The following is a 14415-nucleotide window of genomic DNA, read 5'->3' on the forward strand; positions in this document are numbered from 1 at the left end:
ATGTGATACTACACACTTCTATTCAAACTACACACCTATGATTCTAGTTTTATAATTCAATTTTGGAAGCCTTCTCCATGGCTTCAGGTCAAATGCAGTGTTCTCTTGGGGGTTAGTGCTTGTCAGCACAGAAAGTCTAAAATTTTCAGTGACCAGTGTTCCAACAATGACTAAGCTTCAATTGCCAACGAAGCTGGCAATGAAGAGCTGAGAAGCCCAATATGGCCTAGTTTTCATCAGAAACTTCTAAACCACATTAGACTAAATTCCACACCTACCTCATTTTAAAACTATGCTTCAGATATCTGCCTGACTTCTTACATGATGTGACAGTAATTAACGGGCCATAATTATGGGGTAAAATTCTTTACAAAAAGAAGGTGAGGGGAAAGGAGTTGGGACCTTGAGGTCATTATTTAAAACTGCCCATAATTTGATTTGCAGTATGGGAGCAAGCTATGCCTTCCTCTAGGATGCAAGGATACCTAATTGCTGGTAGCAGCACCCAAACTGGAATGAACTGTTCTGGGAGGCAGTGACAAGTAGATACTCATTTTTGTCATCAAGTTGATCTTCTAATTATGTGGCTACCTCATGCTTCAGCACAGAGACAGCTATGCCTGTTAATCCAGTAAATGACAGTGACTCAAAATACAGATCAATGTACTATCAGTGATTTTGAGGGAAAAAACAACTTTCTCATCTCATTTGCTTGACTGAACCAAGTCAATATCCCTCATGATGGTGTCAGCCATTTCAGTACAGAAAATTTGAGGAGGTGGTGAATTTTCAAGGATAATTTTTGATATTTGAAAATATGTGATGGTCAGCTTGAAGTGTTTTGCTTCTCAAGCGAGTAAACTGATTATAGCTCTCACTGGACTGGAGACCTGGACCATCCTAGCCCTTTCCCTACATCACTCACTAGTCACTGCTGAATTAATCCAGTCTTGTATATATCAGGAGATTGGTAGGCATGGAATTTCAGTGAACACTAAAAAATTATTATCACAGAGCTCCAGAGTGCTTCCTCAACTTTTCTAGCTCTTTTCTTAAAATAAAGGAGAAACATATGTTTACATTTGAAGAGTATTATGGTACTCACATTACTTGACTGGATATAGTCATTTTCAGCCAATTGCATTTTTCTTTTTTTCTCTGTGGAACCTGTTAAGGATTGTGGCAGAGTGCAATGGATCTGTCCCTGAGGGCTTAAAAGGTTTCCCAATATAATAACAACATCAAAATTTTAAATCAGCTGAAAGTAATCTATGTTTTTCTCTTTTCTTAGCCATATAATTACCAATATTTTTTGTTGTTGAAATTACTGCAGCGTATCAATATTGTTCTTTATTTCCCTCTTGGTATTTCTCTTCAGACAGTGATTTATAAGGTTCCAGGTTTACTCAGGAAAGAAGAAATTTTTGAATGGTAAGAGAGATGTAATAAAGATAAAATCTTCATACCTTTGAAACCCATGAGAATCACATGAGAAGCATTTCAATGAGTGAAATCCAGAGGCAAAGGCTGGTACAAAGCAAAGGACTGAGCAGGGATATGTACTTCTTTCAGGCCTCTCCTATTTTGTGAGTTGAATAATAAAAAGGATACAGTTTGCTCAGACTCCAGGGATACAGTATTCCTCACAACTTGCAGCTTAGGAAGAATCCTTCTCAGGAAGTGTGTCGGCTGTGAATACACTGAAACTGCAATCAAAAGCGTTGGGTGTAGGAAGAACATTTCTCATTGTCATTGTTTAGGAGGTATTCCTTATGAGGTACTTCAAGGGTCCTTTCTCCTGATAGTCCATGGAGGAATGCTTGCTGTGATGAGCTCCTGCCCATCAACCACTCCCATGGAGCGCACAGTGCTCTTGTGGAATGTAGTGTTCCCATGGAGTGCATAGTGCTCCCATGGAGTGTACAGTGCTCCCATAGAGTGTTCAGTGCTCCCATGGAGTGTAGGTTAACAATATAGAAGAATGTCTAAGGGAAGGTTTGATTTCTATGAGTGAGTGTAATTTTATCTAATCTTCAGTAGATCACTGTGTTGAATCATTCCATCTTCCATATTTGTGGATTTGCCTCTAGATCAGGATGGTTCCTTGAGATTTATTAAAAACAGACCAGAGACATGGTCCATCTATGGAATGGCACTTTTCAGAAGTTGCAGTATTAGACACAGATGAAAGTGCTGTAGTTCTCTTATTTATTATTTTTTAATTTATTTTTTCTACATGAAAACCATACTGGATATCTTACTTTAAGCATATTTAATGTTTTACTAAAGAAAGCAGTTAAAATCTAGGGAAATCTGAAATAATCAGTTTCTGATCTCTACTGCTGCTGATTAAGGCTCATTACACAGGGAATTGCAATGGCATTAGTGGGTACACTGGCAAGATAAGTGATTTTCATCTGATCCAATGAAGGGTGGTGGTCCATCAGATGACTTAAAAAACTTCTATTTTAATTGAGCTATGGGAAAGCCCTTGTTATTGGGATGGGAAGACATGCACAAGCGTGGACAAACCAGATGATGGAGGGCATGGAATGGAATTCAAGGCTCCTGGCTGCCCAGGCTAAAGGTGCAGAGTTAAATGATGGCAGTGATGAATACATATATCACATACTAACACAAAGGTAAATAGTCACTGTGTAATCACCCAAACAAATCTGAATACATGATCAATGTTTCTTTGAGTGTTGAATGGAATTTCCCTGTGGAACACATGATGCATCTTACTATATGAATTTTAGAAAAGTGTCCTGCCTGCTCATTTGGCAACTGCTAACTTTAATGTGTTTGAGAATAACAATGGCAGTAGTTTTAAAAGTACCTCAGTGACACTGAAAATCAGAGAAACATCAATGTATGATGAGTTAATTCACATTAACCTACAAAGATATTTCTAAAACTAACTCCTACCCACTCCATTCTAATAAAAAGTTGTCTGTCTTGGCTGTCATGAATAATCCTGAGCATTTGCCATAGGACATTTATATGCATGCCTAACTCTAGAAAGACTTTAATCTGAGAATAGCAGAATAACAAAATGTGTCAGGTTGGAAGGGACCACCGTGGGTCATTTGGTCCAACATCCCTGCTCAAGCAGGGTCATCCCAGGGCGCATGGCACAGGATTGCATCCAGAAGATTCTTGAATATTTCCAGGGAGTCCCCACAACCTCTCTGGACAAAATCTTTCATCAAATTAAGCTCTTGATTCAAGGTTCCTCATGTACTTCTGTAAATGAAAATAGTAGTAGAAGTAGCTACTATTGGAGAGAATTTATGAGAAGCACATGAAGCTCTGAAGCAATAGCCAGCAAACTTCTCTGCCAAATTGACATTGACTTTGTGTCGAAAGTTTTGCATCCTGTGTGAGTCTAGGATAGAACAAGAAGTAAAAGTCCTTGTGACTGTTTTGACTTTGAACATGACACCAAGGGCTGCAGAAGAAATAATAACAGGATTAAGATACTAGCATTGATCCAGAGCCTGCTTACTATATATAATATATATATATATATATATATATAGATAACTTCATATAGAAATGTTCTCCTGGTAATGAGCAGTGTGGGTAACTTCTGTGTAAGCACAGAGCTATCACCTCCTTCTGTTTGCACACTGGTGTCTTCTTTCTCTGCTCATATTTGATATATTCCTACAGCTTAGCTCTTTTCTATATTTCAGCTGCTTTCTGAACAAGGGAATTTTCATTGCTTAGCAGGACTAGTTCATATAATTGCATGACTGCAATAAATCTCAAGTGTAATTTCAAACACATAATTTTTAGTTTTCTCGCTGAAATTTTGGATGGTAAATGGATTCCCAGGTTAAATTCTACAACACTTCTGTCCCACATCTGTATTATTAGACCATTAAGGCATCTCAAAAACATAATCTCTTTGAAGTGTGGCTGTCTTTAAAAAAAGATGCTGACCTCCAAGCCAATGTAAACAGATCATTTATGTAAATAAATAAATTAGTGTTGTAGCCAGACTCGTCCCGAATTCTTCTGTGAGTGGAGACTTAGACATAATTGAGAGATCAAGAGTCATGAGGTTAAGGAGGTCATGCTGCCAGGGCCTGGTCTGGGTTTAGCATAACAAGAAAGACTCAGCTCTGATCTGACTGGCACAGTCACTTAGCAGCAAAACCTTCCCAGCACCAATCTGTTGGGAAACCTGAGCCCACCCTGGGTCAGGTGTCTTCGTCTGTGTGACACCCCCAGAAGGCACACGTTCCTCTGCACCTGAGACCCCTTCACCACCTCACTCCATGGCTTTTGCACGTGTGCTTATCAGGAATAAGTGACTAATAAAGCTTCTCCTGTTTGAATATGGGTGGACTGTTGAACCCACCTAGAAAGATTGCCAAAATAGTGGCAAATAGTGTTTGATAACTCTTACTAACTATCCACTAAGTTGTCAGTGAGCTCTATTTCAACTATATTAAATGCCATGTTTTATGTTGCACATTAAGAAGAGCTCTTATAATCAACACCTCTTATCTGAATGATGGGAATGGTTCATCTCCTGCTGCTGAATGCTTTATGACTGCTGACCACTATCAGTACAGACAACTGCTATCAACATTTTTTTATTGTTGATGTTCTTGGGGTAGTGTGTGATAACAAACCTCAGATAAAAAGAATAATGGCTTGTGGCAAAATATTTTCATCCCTGTGGGCTGAACGAAGAGAATTTTCTGTGGAAGGTTTTTGTGACAAAGTTCCTGGGTAGAGAGAAGTGCCTGGCACGGAGGGGGAGCAGGTGTCCAGAAGCACAATTTAAAAATTTTTTTACAATTATACCCCTAATACTGTACTTCAACAACAGCAGTGTTTTGCATGCCACAAAGCATATTACAGTTTAGTAGAAAATTTTCTATGGGCCACCTTCTCTATTGGAATATAACGTTATAGAAAATCCAAAAGTTTATTGGAAAGAGTTCAGTCTCAACAAAATTCTGACAAAATGTCAGGAATTTAAAAAACTTCATATTTTGTTGCCACATTAAAACTTTCACCTGCACTCTCTGAAACCCAAAGTGTTTACAAGGAAAACAAAAAACAATTTGTAAAAATTCAAAACTTTTCCCTTTCAAAGTTTGAAAATCAAAAATATGACAGTTCATTATTCAGTGTGTAATATTAAATGTAACCTCACACTGTAAGCCTTACTTCTGCAATGAAAGAAAATAAAACCGTTTTTGTTGGGTTTCTTAGTTAATTAAATACTGATTCCTTCACTGATTTTTCATTTGGAAGGAAAGCAGGGGACTTTATTTTTTGCCTCATCTGAAAAAGAAAGTTACTTATTGTGTCACACACGTGTGCTTTGTGTGCACTGCCAGCTGCTGAACTAAGGTATTGCAGTCCTTGTCAGACCTCCTATCTTCATCTTGACTGCCATTACCACCCTGACCAGACTGCCTTCCCAAAATAAAACTGATGAGTTTTGCAACACCTTCAGTCAGCAGTTCCCAGGGTCTGAGACTTCAGCAGTTCTGTAGTTTCCCAGAAATTCTGGAAATAACCTATTTATGTGTTTCTATAATGATATGTAGGAGAATTTTATTTCCACACAATGCTCTGGACTTTTTCATCTCGATTTAGGCTAGACTTCTGTGAACTCAAGTATTTGTTACACTGAAATTAGGCTGCTCGACAATTCTGTGGACTATGATTTCTTTTGAATTTTTTTTCTCACTGACTGCCCAGGTTGTTTTTTCATCAAACCCAAAGAAGTTTTAGAGTAATTTAAACTTAATAGCATTCTGTATATGAGTGCTATAATCATTAATTTAGATTTTACAAAGTGCTATGGTCACACTTTTTCTTGATTTTTGTTTTATTGCACCTCACTGGCTCCATCTTTGTTCAAATGGTATTTCCATTTGATACAGTGGCTGTTCTGCAATATTCCTTTGAATAGAGCTGACAGCATAAAAAGTTGATAAACAGAGCCTTGGGCTTAAAATTTTCAATCAAACACCTTAAACTGGATTGCAAATGTTAAACATCAACACATTTATTAACTACATTTTACTATAAAAATAAAGTCTTTAAAAATCTTCCAAATACACAGAACATTTTAAAAAAGAATGACTGTGTGTGTGATATGGCACGGTGAAAGACTATCTTAATGGCATCTTGACCCAAACCTTGTGATGCTGTTCCATGATCTTTTAACTAATGTGAGAATCATGGAAAACTGCTGCCAGATTTGATTACAATAAGCACATCACTCAGGGAGAACTTTCCTGTTCCATGTTAGGGCATCATAGCATGGCCAACATGGAAGAAATGCCACCTAGCACTGCCATGGGCTGTCAAACCTCTCATTCCCCAGCAATCACAAACAAAATGCTAAGATTTTTTGCAAGTTTCTCTAATTGAATGTAACAGTGGATCATTCACAACATGGATTCAGGTCATGACTAGGAATGGAAATAATTTTGGAGTCAGTGATGGATGGTCCCCTGTTGGTAATAGACGCTGGGCAGGAACTGATCCTCAGTCCTTAGACCTCTCTGCAGACCACAAAAAAACAGTAAAGCCTTGAGAAGTGTACTAAAATCTGATAGATTCTTCCTGGGGGTCCCCAAAAGGTTAAGAAAGGAATGTCTGCCACTAGACCTTGTCTTCTTCCTACAGCCATATTCTGTAATTCTCTTTTTTTCTCCACAAGTCTATCGAAAGCTGTGTGGGAAATGGAGGCTGTGTGGATGTCAGCTGCTGCAGGCTGTGAAAGCCATGGCTGGTGTCAGCTGTCTTGTTATCATTCCCTCTCTTTCCATGGCTCTTTTTCGTTTGTTTATAGGCAAAGGCAACACATAAAGGCTCCTTAAACAATGCAAGTGTTCTTTCTCAGCCTTATCTTCCAGCCTAATGGATACAAAATTGTCCTCAGTTAAGCTTATATGCTTATTTAGGAGCCAGGTGACATCAATGAACACACAGCAAAGTGTATTTAGGAATGTTCAGCCAGGACAAAGCAGTACTATGCATCGTACCAACACCAGATGTTTTCACAAGCACCTCAAATCTCTGCTTTTCTCCATAGTGGTTTTCCACAGAAAAGAAGCCATATTGGAGAACTTGTTCTTATTGTGGAAAGAGTAAAATTGTTTGTTTGTTGGTTGGTTTTGTGGTTTTTTGTTTTTTTTTTTTTGTTTTTTTTAATGATTGCATAAAGCTCTAGTATGAAGATGGTCACTGATAAAAATGATTTCCTGGGTACAAGGAAGCCTCCAATTTTAATAATGATATGTGGGAGGCAGGAGTCTTTACTGGGGCCATTCTCTGAAATAAAGCTCCACAAGAGCAAGAATAAGCCTTGTAACCTTCCTCAGCAAACGACTGTTCATATATTGTTGTTTCTCATACAGCACCTGCTTACGTAAACTGCTTCTCCAAGCAACTCAGGGCAGCCTTTAAAGTTTAAAAGTCACATCTCAAGGAAGCATGATCAGTTTGGCAGAACAGTCTCAGGCAATATTGGTTTGCAGCTGAGGGCAGAACTTTGCCAACAAGGAATCACCCAGGGCTGGTACAAAAATGGAAAGCTGCTTCTTCGAAGGAAAGGCATTTGATGTTTATTTTGCTGGAGACAGAGGATGGCTTCAGACCATGCCATGTTCCTGAAACTGGAGCCTGGGCAGACGTGGGCACAGACGTGACACTTTAATGATAATTTGCTGCTCTCCCTCTGCCAGTGGCTGAAGCCAGTGGCTGGAACAATCTGCTGTTCTGTGTCAATGGCTCATATCTCAGCACAGAGAATGCCAGCTGCAACCTTTCTGGTCCTCACATCTTGAAATCATACTGAGACTATAGGATTGAAGACCGAGGGAATTTCACATCAAGAGCATGTTCAAATCCTACCTGGTATTACCTGAATAGCTTCTTAGCCACTGACTGGTTCTTAGACCTGCTCTTTTTATTTCTTTAAAGATTTTTTTCCAATAGCTTAATTTCCCTCCCATAACTAAGACTGATCTTTCTTTGCTCTGATCAGATTTGCTCTCCTTCCTCTAATTTGCACAGAGAAAGGGCAGGTACAGAAACAGGAACTTTTCTTGAAAGAAGGTTCATACTATGATCAATGAGGATCTTGCACCTTGTGCAACACTCATTTCTTCCTACTAGCTCCTGCTAAACATAATCAAAAAGAGCATGACAGTCACAGCCATTCACTACTGCATCAGAGGTATTTGCTGCCCCCCTGGAGTATCATCAACAGCACTGGACCATTCATGTGAAAATAGAGCCACTGGTTCCTTTGCTATGGCAGTTTTCATTGTGCTTTCCTAAATCTGATCATCTGGCAGTGGCTAGCAGTTACAGAGGGGATATTTCACCTGAAATCTGAAAGTTCCTGTTGTCAGCCCTCAACCTGGAGTATTCCTTATGGACAGGAGAGACTCCTGTGGCCGAGGGGGATGGTGTAATATAGTTCACATTAAGTACATCCACAGTTTCCTGAGGAAAGGGGCAGGAAATGTGCCAGATCACTCTAAAATCATTCTTAGTGTGAAATGAGGCTAGAAAACAAGTTTAATTTACAAAACATGGATAGGAGCTCTTAAATCAATCTAGAGACAAACAGGCTGGAGACACAATAAATGGCTCAATAAATACCTGGTGCTTCATTGCAATTTCAGGCTTTTGTTTATTTTTTGCAGTTAGTGGAGTTGAGAACTGGAGCACACAGACACAAATCATTTTGGATGACACAGCTGTCTGATTCTTAAACAAGTCACATTCTCTCAGTGTTGTCTTTCCAGGTAAACATTACTGCTATATGGAGGACATGTAGGCATAGTACCTACAGTACCTACAGTTCTGTTGTATTATTCTCTTAGTGTGGGTCTAATAGGCCAGAAGGTCGAATGGTTTATTCAATACAGAGAATGTGATTCTGTGCAGAAAGAACTCTCTCCTATCATTTGTACAGGAGGTAGGAGAGGGGTCTGCTCGTTTTCTTCTGAGTGCACTTTCAGTGAGTTCACTGAGTTCCTTCACTTTTGGGAAGTACAGTAACACTTCTGAGTACTCTTAATCAGCTATTGCTCTGTGAATCCCCAGAAATATTCCAGCTGCAGATTAGAACTCAGGCAAAGGGGAAGATAATTCATTTATATGAATTATATTTATATTTCATATAAATATATTTATATATTATATATTTATATTTCATATAAATGAAAACTTCAGAAAGGCCACACTGCAAACAGTGCCACTCTGCAAATAGTGCTGCCAAGCTTCTCACCCATTCTGGTGGGCTCAGCAGTGGCTCCATTGGGATGTTGCTTGTCAGGAGCTCTGTGGGGGCAGGAGCCATGGCCGGGTGCCAGAGCTTGTGCTGCAGGCTGGACGTGACTCACCTTCCCTGCTCTGTGACTGCCAGGCTCTGTGCAGGGCAAGAGAGCTGTGCAGGAGGCTATGCCTGTGGGACCCCAAGGACCCTCAGTGTGTTCTCTGATCATTAGCTTTTGTGTCTCACCAGTGGCTGCCATCATCCCTGCACACAGACACGGGTGGTTTCTTTTAACAAGAGGTGCCAGTGCTCACTTCTGCAGATGGCTGCTTAGCCCAGCTTGTGCAAGGTTGCCTTGGCCAGCTGTGCTTAAGGAGAAAAGTGTGCAGTCTTCTGCCTGTTTGTTTCTTAGAAGCAGCCAAAATAGTTTTTGCCACATATTGCTAACTGCAGCAATCAAATCAACTGGATGATAAAAGCAACAGGAGCAACTACCAGCTTTAGTCTTTTATTTCCTGCAAAAGTAAGAAAGATTAAATATTTGATCTTTGAGGTTATTGATGTGTGACTATTTGCCCACTCTTGTTTTCCCTTCTCTCTGCATATCCTTTTAACTAACTTTTAGGAGTAATTTTCCATTCCCTTTTATTTTCTTTCCTAAATGCATTGTAGTTTAATGTCTTCAGATGTTGTCAGGGAAACTGAATTTTGAACCTGGCTTGTCAAACAAATCAAGGAGCAATTATTTTTGAAGTATTTCTATAAACTTGGATCAAAGATGATTACATACTTTTTAAGGGAATATTGCTAGCACATTTTTGTACAATTACTCAGCATTTCCAGTGGCAACTTCCTATATTGTAACTCCTGCTGCTCAGCAGGATGTTTCCTTTAGGTGCTTTACTTGGGACGTCCCAGGAAACCTGGCCCAGCTATTTCCAAGCAGAGAGAGCAAAAAATATTTTAGACATATTCAACTAAGTCTTGCAGCTGCTTCCTCTGTTTGTAGAGCAGTCACTGTGAAAGGTGACATTTTCCAGGGAAGGAACACTCTGGCAATAGGGGTTTGGAGGGAGGAGAAGGACATTTTTCTCTCCTGGAATTTGGGCCCGCATTTGGGCTAGCACCTTTCCCAGGTGAAGTTGCAGCTATCCCTGTATCACACAGCTTCTCTCTGCTTAGTGGGGTGACAAGCCACATTGTCTTAGCATTCAGGGAAACTCAAATGCAGTGGGTGCAAGAGGGCTCTGCTGGGGTGGGCACGCTAAACTGCCACTGAAGTTGGCTGCAGCCCATGAGATGTCTCAGGGTTGTTCCCAAGACTCTTCTGGAATGTGCAACTCCCTCTGAGGTCAGTGGGTATTTTCAGTTTGTGACCAGGCACCTGCACTTTGCCATTCTGGCTGCACAATGTTGTCCAGAAGTATCAAGCTGCTTCTACTTTGTAATGTTGCTATCTATAGAGCCTTCAACTCCTCTAACATTACAAAGAAATTTTAAATCAGTATTACCTTACACTTCAAATAACTATCTCAGGAAAGATTCCTAACACACCCTGAGACATACCTTTAAATAAGAACAGTGTGTACTGTTTTCTCAAGACCCTTCTTATACTTAATGTTATTTATGTTACCTCCACAAGGAATTATTTTTCATCAAGACACTGTCTGTCAATGAAAGTCATTATGCACTCAGAACTTAAATCGGTGAGTGGAGCCACTAAATCCTATAGGTATTATATTTTTACTATTTGGTAATGAAAAATGGTTCTGTAAACCTGGGAATGAAGGCAAAACTAATGCAGGCACTGACAGTCAGTTACTAATAGTGTAAGGCAGCACTTTCCTACTGCAATGATACAAGCTGTGGTTCAGCTTTCACTGTCCTGATTACAGGATACACACAAACCCTGATTGGCTCACCAACACCCTGAAAAATCTGAAGAAAAGTGATGTGACACAGCTTGTACTCTAGTCCTTCTCACACTTCTTGAAGAGCTGCTGGAAGATCTTATTATAATACCCTCCCCTAAACCAGAAAATGCATCTGAAAATGACAGATCAAAATATTTTTAAAACCCCCAACATTTTTATTTGTGTTTGCAACCCAAGACTTTGTTACCAAAATGATTTTCTTGTTCTTTTGTTTTTCTCAACTTTTTCCAAGATGTAACATTAGCTGTATATATGTTCATAAAGTCACATATTTCAAGTGCTGGTGATCCAACTTATTAGTAAATAAAAAACTTATTAGTAAAAAAACTTAGTAAATTTCCAACTTATTAGTAAATTAATAATTTTTGTTTAAAGTTGCTACACTGCTGCATTGCCAAACTTCTCTATAGAAGAAAGAAAGGAAAAAAAAAAAAAAAAAAAAAAAAAAGCATGCAAATAAAAACTCAGTAAGGCTTGTATCCTGGGCTGTATCACAAGAGGAATGACCAGAAGGTCGAGGGGGGTGATTCTCTCCTTCTCCTCTGCCCTTGTTAAACCCCACCTGGAGTACTGTGTCCAGCTGGGCTCCCTTGCACAAGAAAGACATTAACCTGCCGGAATTAGTCCAGAGGAGGGCGATGAAGACGATCCAAAGGCTGGAACACCTCTCCTGTGAAGACAGGCTGGAAGAGCTGGGGCTGTTCAGCTGCAGAAGAGAAGGCTCTGGGGAGACTTAGAGCACCTCCCAGTGCCTAAAGAAAGCCATAGAGAGACTTTTTGCAGGGATATTTAGTGATAGGTCAAGTGGAAATGGCCTTAAACTGAAGGAGGATAGATTTATATTGGATATTACAAAGAAATTTTTTGCTATAAGGGTGGTAAGACACTGATACATTTTGTCCAGAGAAGTTGTGGAATCCCCATCCCTGGAGATGTTCAAGATCAGGTTGGATGGGGCTCTGAGCAACCTGGTCTATTGGAATGTTTCCTGCCTATGGCAGGGGAGTTGGAGCTTGGTGATCTTCAAGGTCCCTTCCAACGCAGGTCATTCTATGACTCTACCAAAGGGCCTGACTCACTTAATTTGGAAGAAACATTGTTGAAAATAATGTAATGCTGTCTGATACCCTGATAACAAACCACAGCTGCTGGTGCATAGCAACACTGCTCCATGGTGCTGGGTCCCCCACGGGATCTTCTCTTGTTTGGAACAAAAGGGACCCGTGAGGTGTTTGTAGGAACAAGGGCTGCGCTGCAGGACCCGTGCAGAGGGCTGATGATGGGCAGCTAATCCTCAGCTAACTGCTCGGTCTCTCTAGCCAGACTTCGCAGGGCTTTTTGTGGAAGACGCATATTTAAATAAAGACTTTGATATACAAACAAGCTGTCAAAGGACAAGTTACCATGGTAAATTCTCTATGGTAACTATCTTCCTGCACTCTTCAGCTACCAGGCACTCTTCAAGAGACGAAAAACAAATTAATTTGCACCATAATTGAGAAGTAAGTAAGTTTCAATTAATTAGGTCACACTTGCCATGAGGTACACAGCGGGGATGAAGAGGAGAGTGGCGGCGGCTCCGGCGCTGGGCAGAGCAGTCGCCGTCCCTCTGTCCTTCCTCCGCTGGAGCCCTGGCTGCCGGCAGCATCGGCCGCTGTGCCAAGAGAGCCCTGCAGCACCGGTGAGTCCCCGGCAGGGAGCTGGGCAGGGGGACAGGCTCCGAGCGGGGACAGGCAGCATCCCACCCGAGCCGCGGCGGCAGGAAGTCAGTCAGGGGGAAGGGACCGGGAGCTCTTTTGAGATCAACATCCCCTTAAAAAGCCGTGGGTTTTTATGTTTTGTTTTGCTTTGGGTTTAGATGTGGATTGGAGGGTTTTTTTTGTTGTTGTTTGTTTGTTTTTTTGTTTTTGTTTGTTGCTATGTTTGGGGGTTTTTGATTAATCAGTAAACAAGTCTTTTTTTTAATTTATATCAGCGAGGAGGTTTTGCTTCTCCTTGGGTTCAGCGTGCTTCTGTCCCATTCCCAGACTCCTGCTGACACCTGCTGGCCTCCCGCTGGAGGGAAGCTCAGAATGTTGGAGGACATCTGGGTGGGAAAGAGAGGCAGCTCCTCTCCTCTCCTCTCCTCTCCTCTCCTCTCCTCTCCTCTCCTCTCCTCTCCTCTCCTCTCCTCTCCTCTCCTCTCCTCTCCTCTCCTCTCCTCTCCTCTCCTCTCCTCTCCTCTCCTCTCCTCTCCTCTCCTCTCCTCTCCTCTCCTCTCCTCTCCTCTCCTCTCCTCTCCTCTCCTCTCCTCTCCTCTCCTCTCCTCTCCTCTCCTCTCCTCTCCTCTCCTCTCCTCTCCTCTCCTCTCCTCTCCTCTCCTCTCCTCTCCTCTCCTCTCCTCTCCTCTCCTCTCCTCTCCTCTCCTCTCCTCTCCTCTCCTCTCTTTTCGCTGTTGCTGCCTTCTATACTCTAAGCTGCTGGTTGCTGAACTTTAGAGGCGATTTATACATCTAGAACAAATATTTATCATGCTAAGCCTACATTATGCCATGACCATGGCGCAAGAAATATATCTCCCCTCTGCACCCGAGAGGACTGCAAATATGATCCTTAGGTGCTTCAGTATTTCTTTTAGGCTCTTCTCAAAAATGGGACAGGCCAAGGTGGTGACAATGGAGCAGAGATTCACTTCACACCAGCTGGGGGCTGGCTCACCACAGAATGAGGCATCCCATAACCTACTCAAGAAAACAAGAGTTTCAGCTGAGCAGAAGCTGTACAGTGCAAATTGACTCATCATATGTTTCAAAATGAAACAGCAGTGCCGGCAATTTGGCATCTTTTATGACAGGACATTGTGAAACATTAATTAATTGTTAGATCCACTTCAGAGTTTCTGACTTTACAGGGACACTCAGTGCAATGCTGGGGTCAAATAGATACCAGGCTGGAGAACCTAGTATTTATTTTCTAGCAAGCCAGAATTGTACAAAGACCTAATTTTCTGTTGCTTTGCCTGAAATACACTCACTTATTTAGTGGGCTAAAACAAATATGAAATGCAAACAACTTTACATTTCCCTAAATGACAGTGCAGCCAGGGTAGTAGCAGACACGGTCTAAGTTTGAGCATGGGGTCATGTCCTTCTCTGCAAGTGAATGTCCTGTGATCTGAACTGAAATAAGAGGGTCTGGGTTTTTTTCTCCTTTTAGTTTGCAGTTTCAAAC

General features: G+C 41.0%; 1 long non-coding RNA gene across 8 annotated transcripts in view; it reads left to right on the plus strand.

The window, feature by feature from the left end:
- The first annotated feature begins 12400 nt into the window (after positions 1 to 12400).
- Positions 12401 to 14415, plus strand: part of LOC148225553 (uncharacterized) — an 81884-nt gene continuing 79869 nt past the window's right edge. For 4 of the 8 annotated variants that reach the window (XR_015808260.1, XR_015808256.1, XR_015808257.1 and 1 more), the window contains exon 1: positions 12401 to 12707. This is a non-coding gene — a long non-coding RNA (uncharacterized LOC148225553). The other 4 variants (XR_015808262.1, XR_015808258.1, XR_015808263.1 and 1 more) reach the window with 1 other exon arrangement.

The sequence above is a fragment of the Sturnus vulgaris genome, chromosome 1 (genome assembly GCF_052056855.1).
Source record: "Sturnus vulgaris isolate bStuVul1 chromosome 1, bStuVul1.hap1, whole genome shotgun sequence".
Taxonomy (NCBI): domain Eukaryota; kingdom Metazoa; phylum Chordata; class Aves; order Passeriformes; family Sturnidae; genus Sturnus; species Sturnus vulgaris.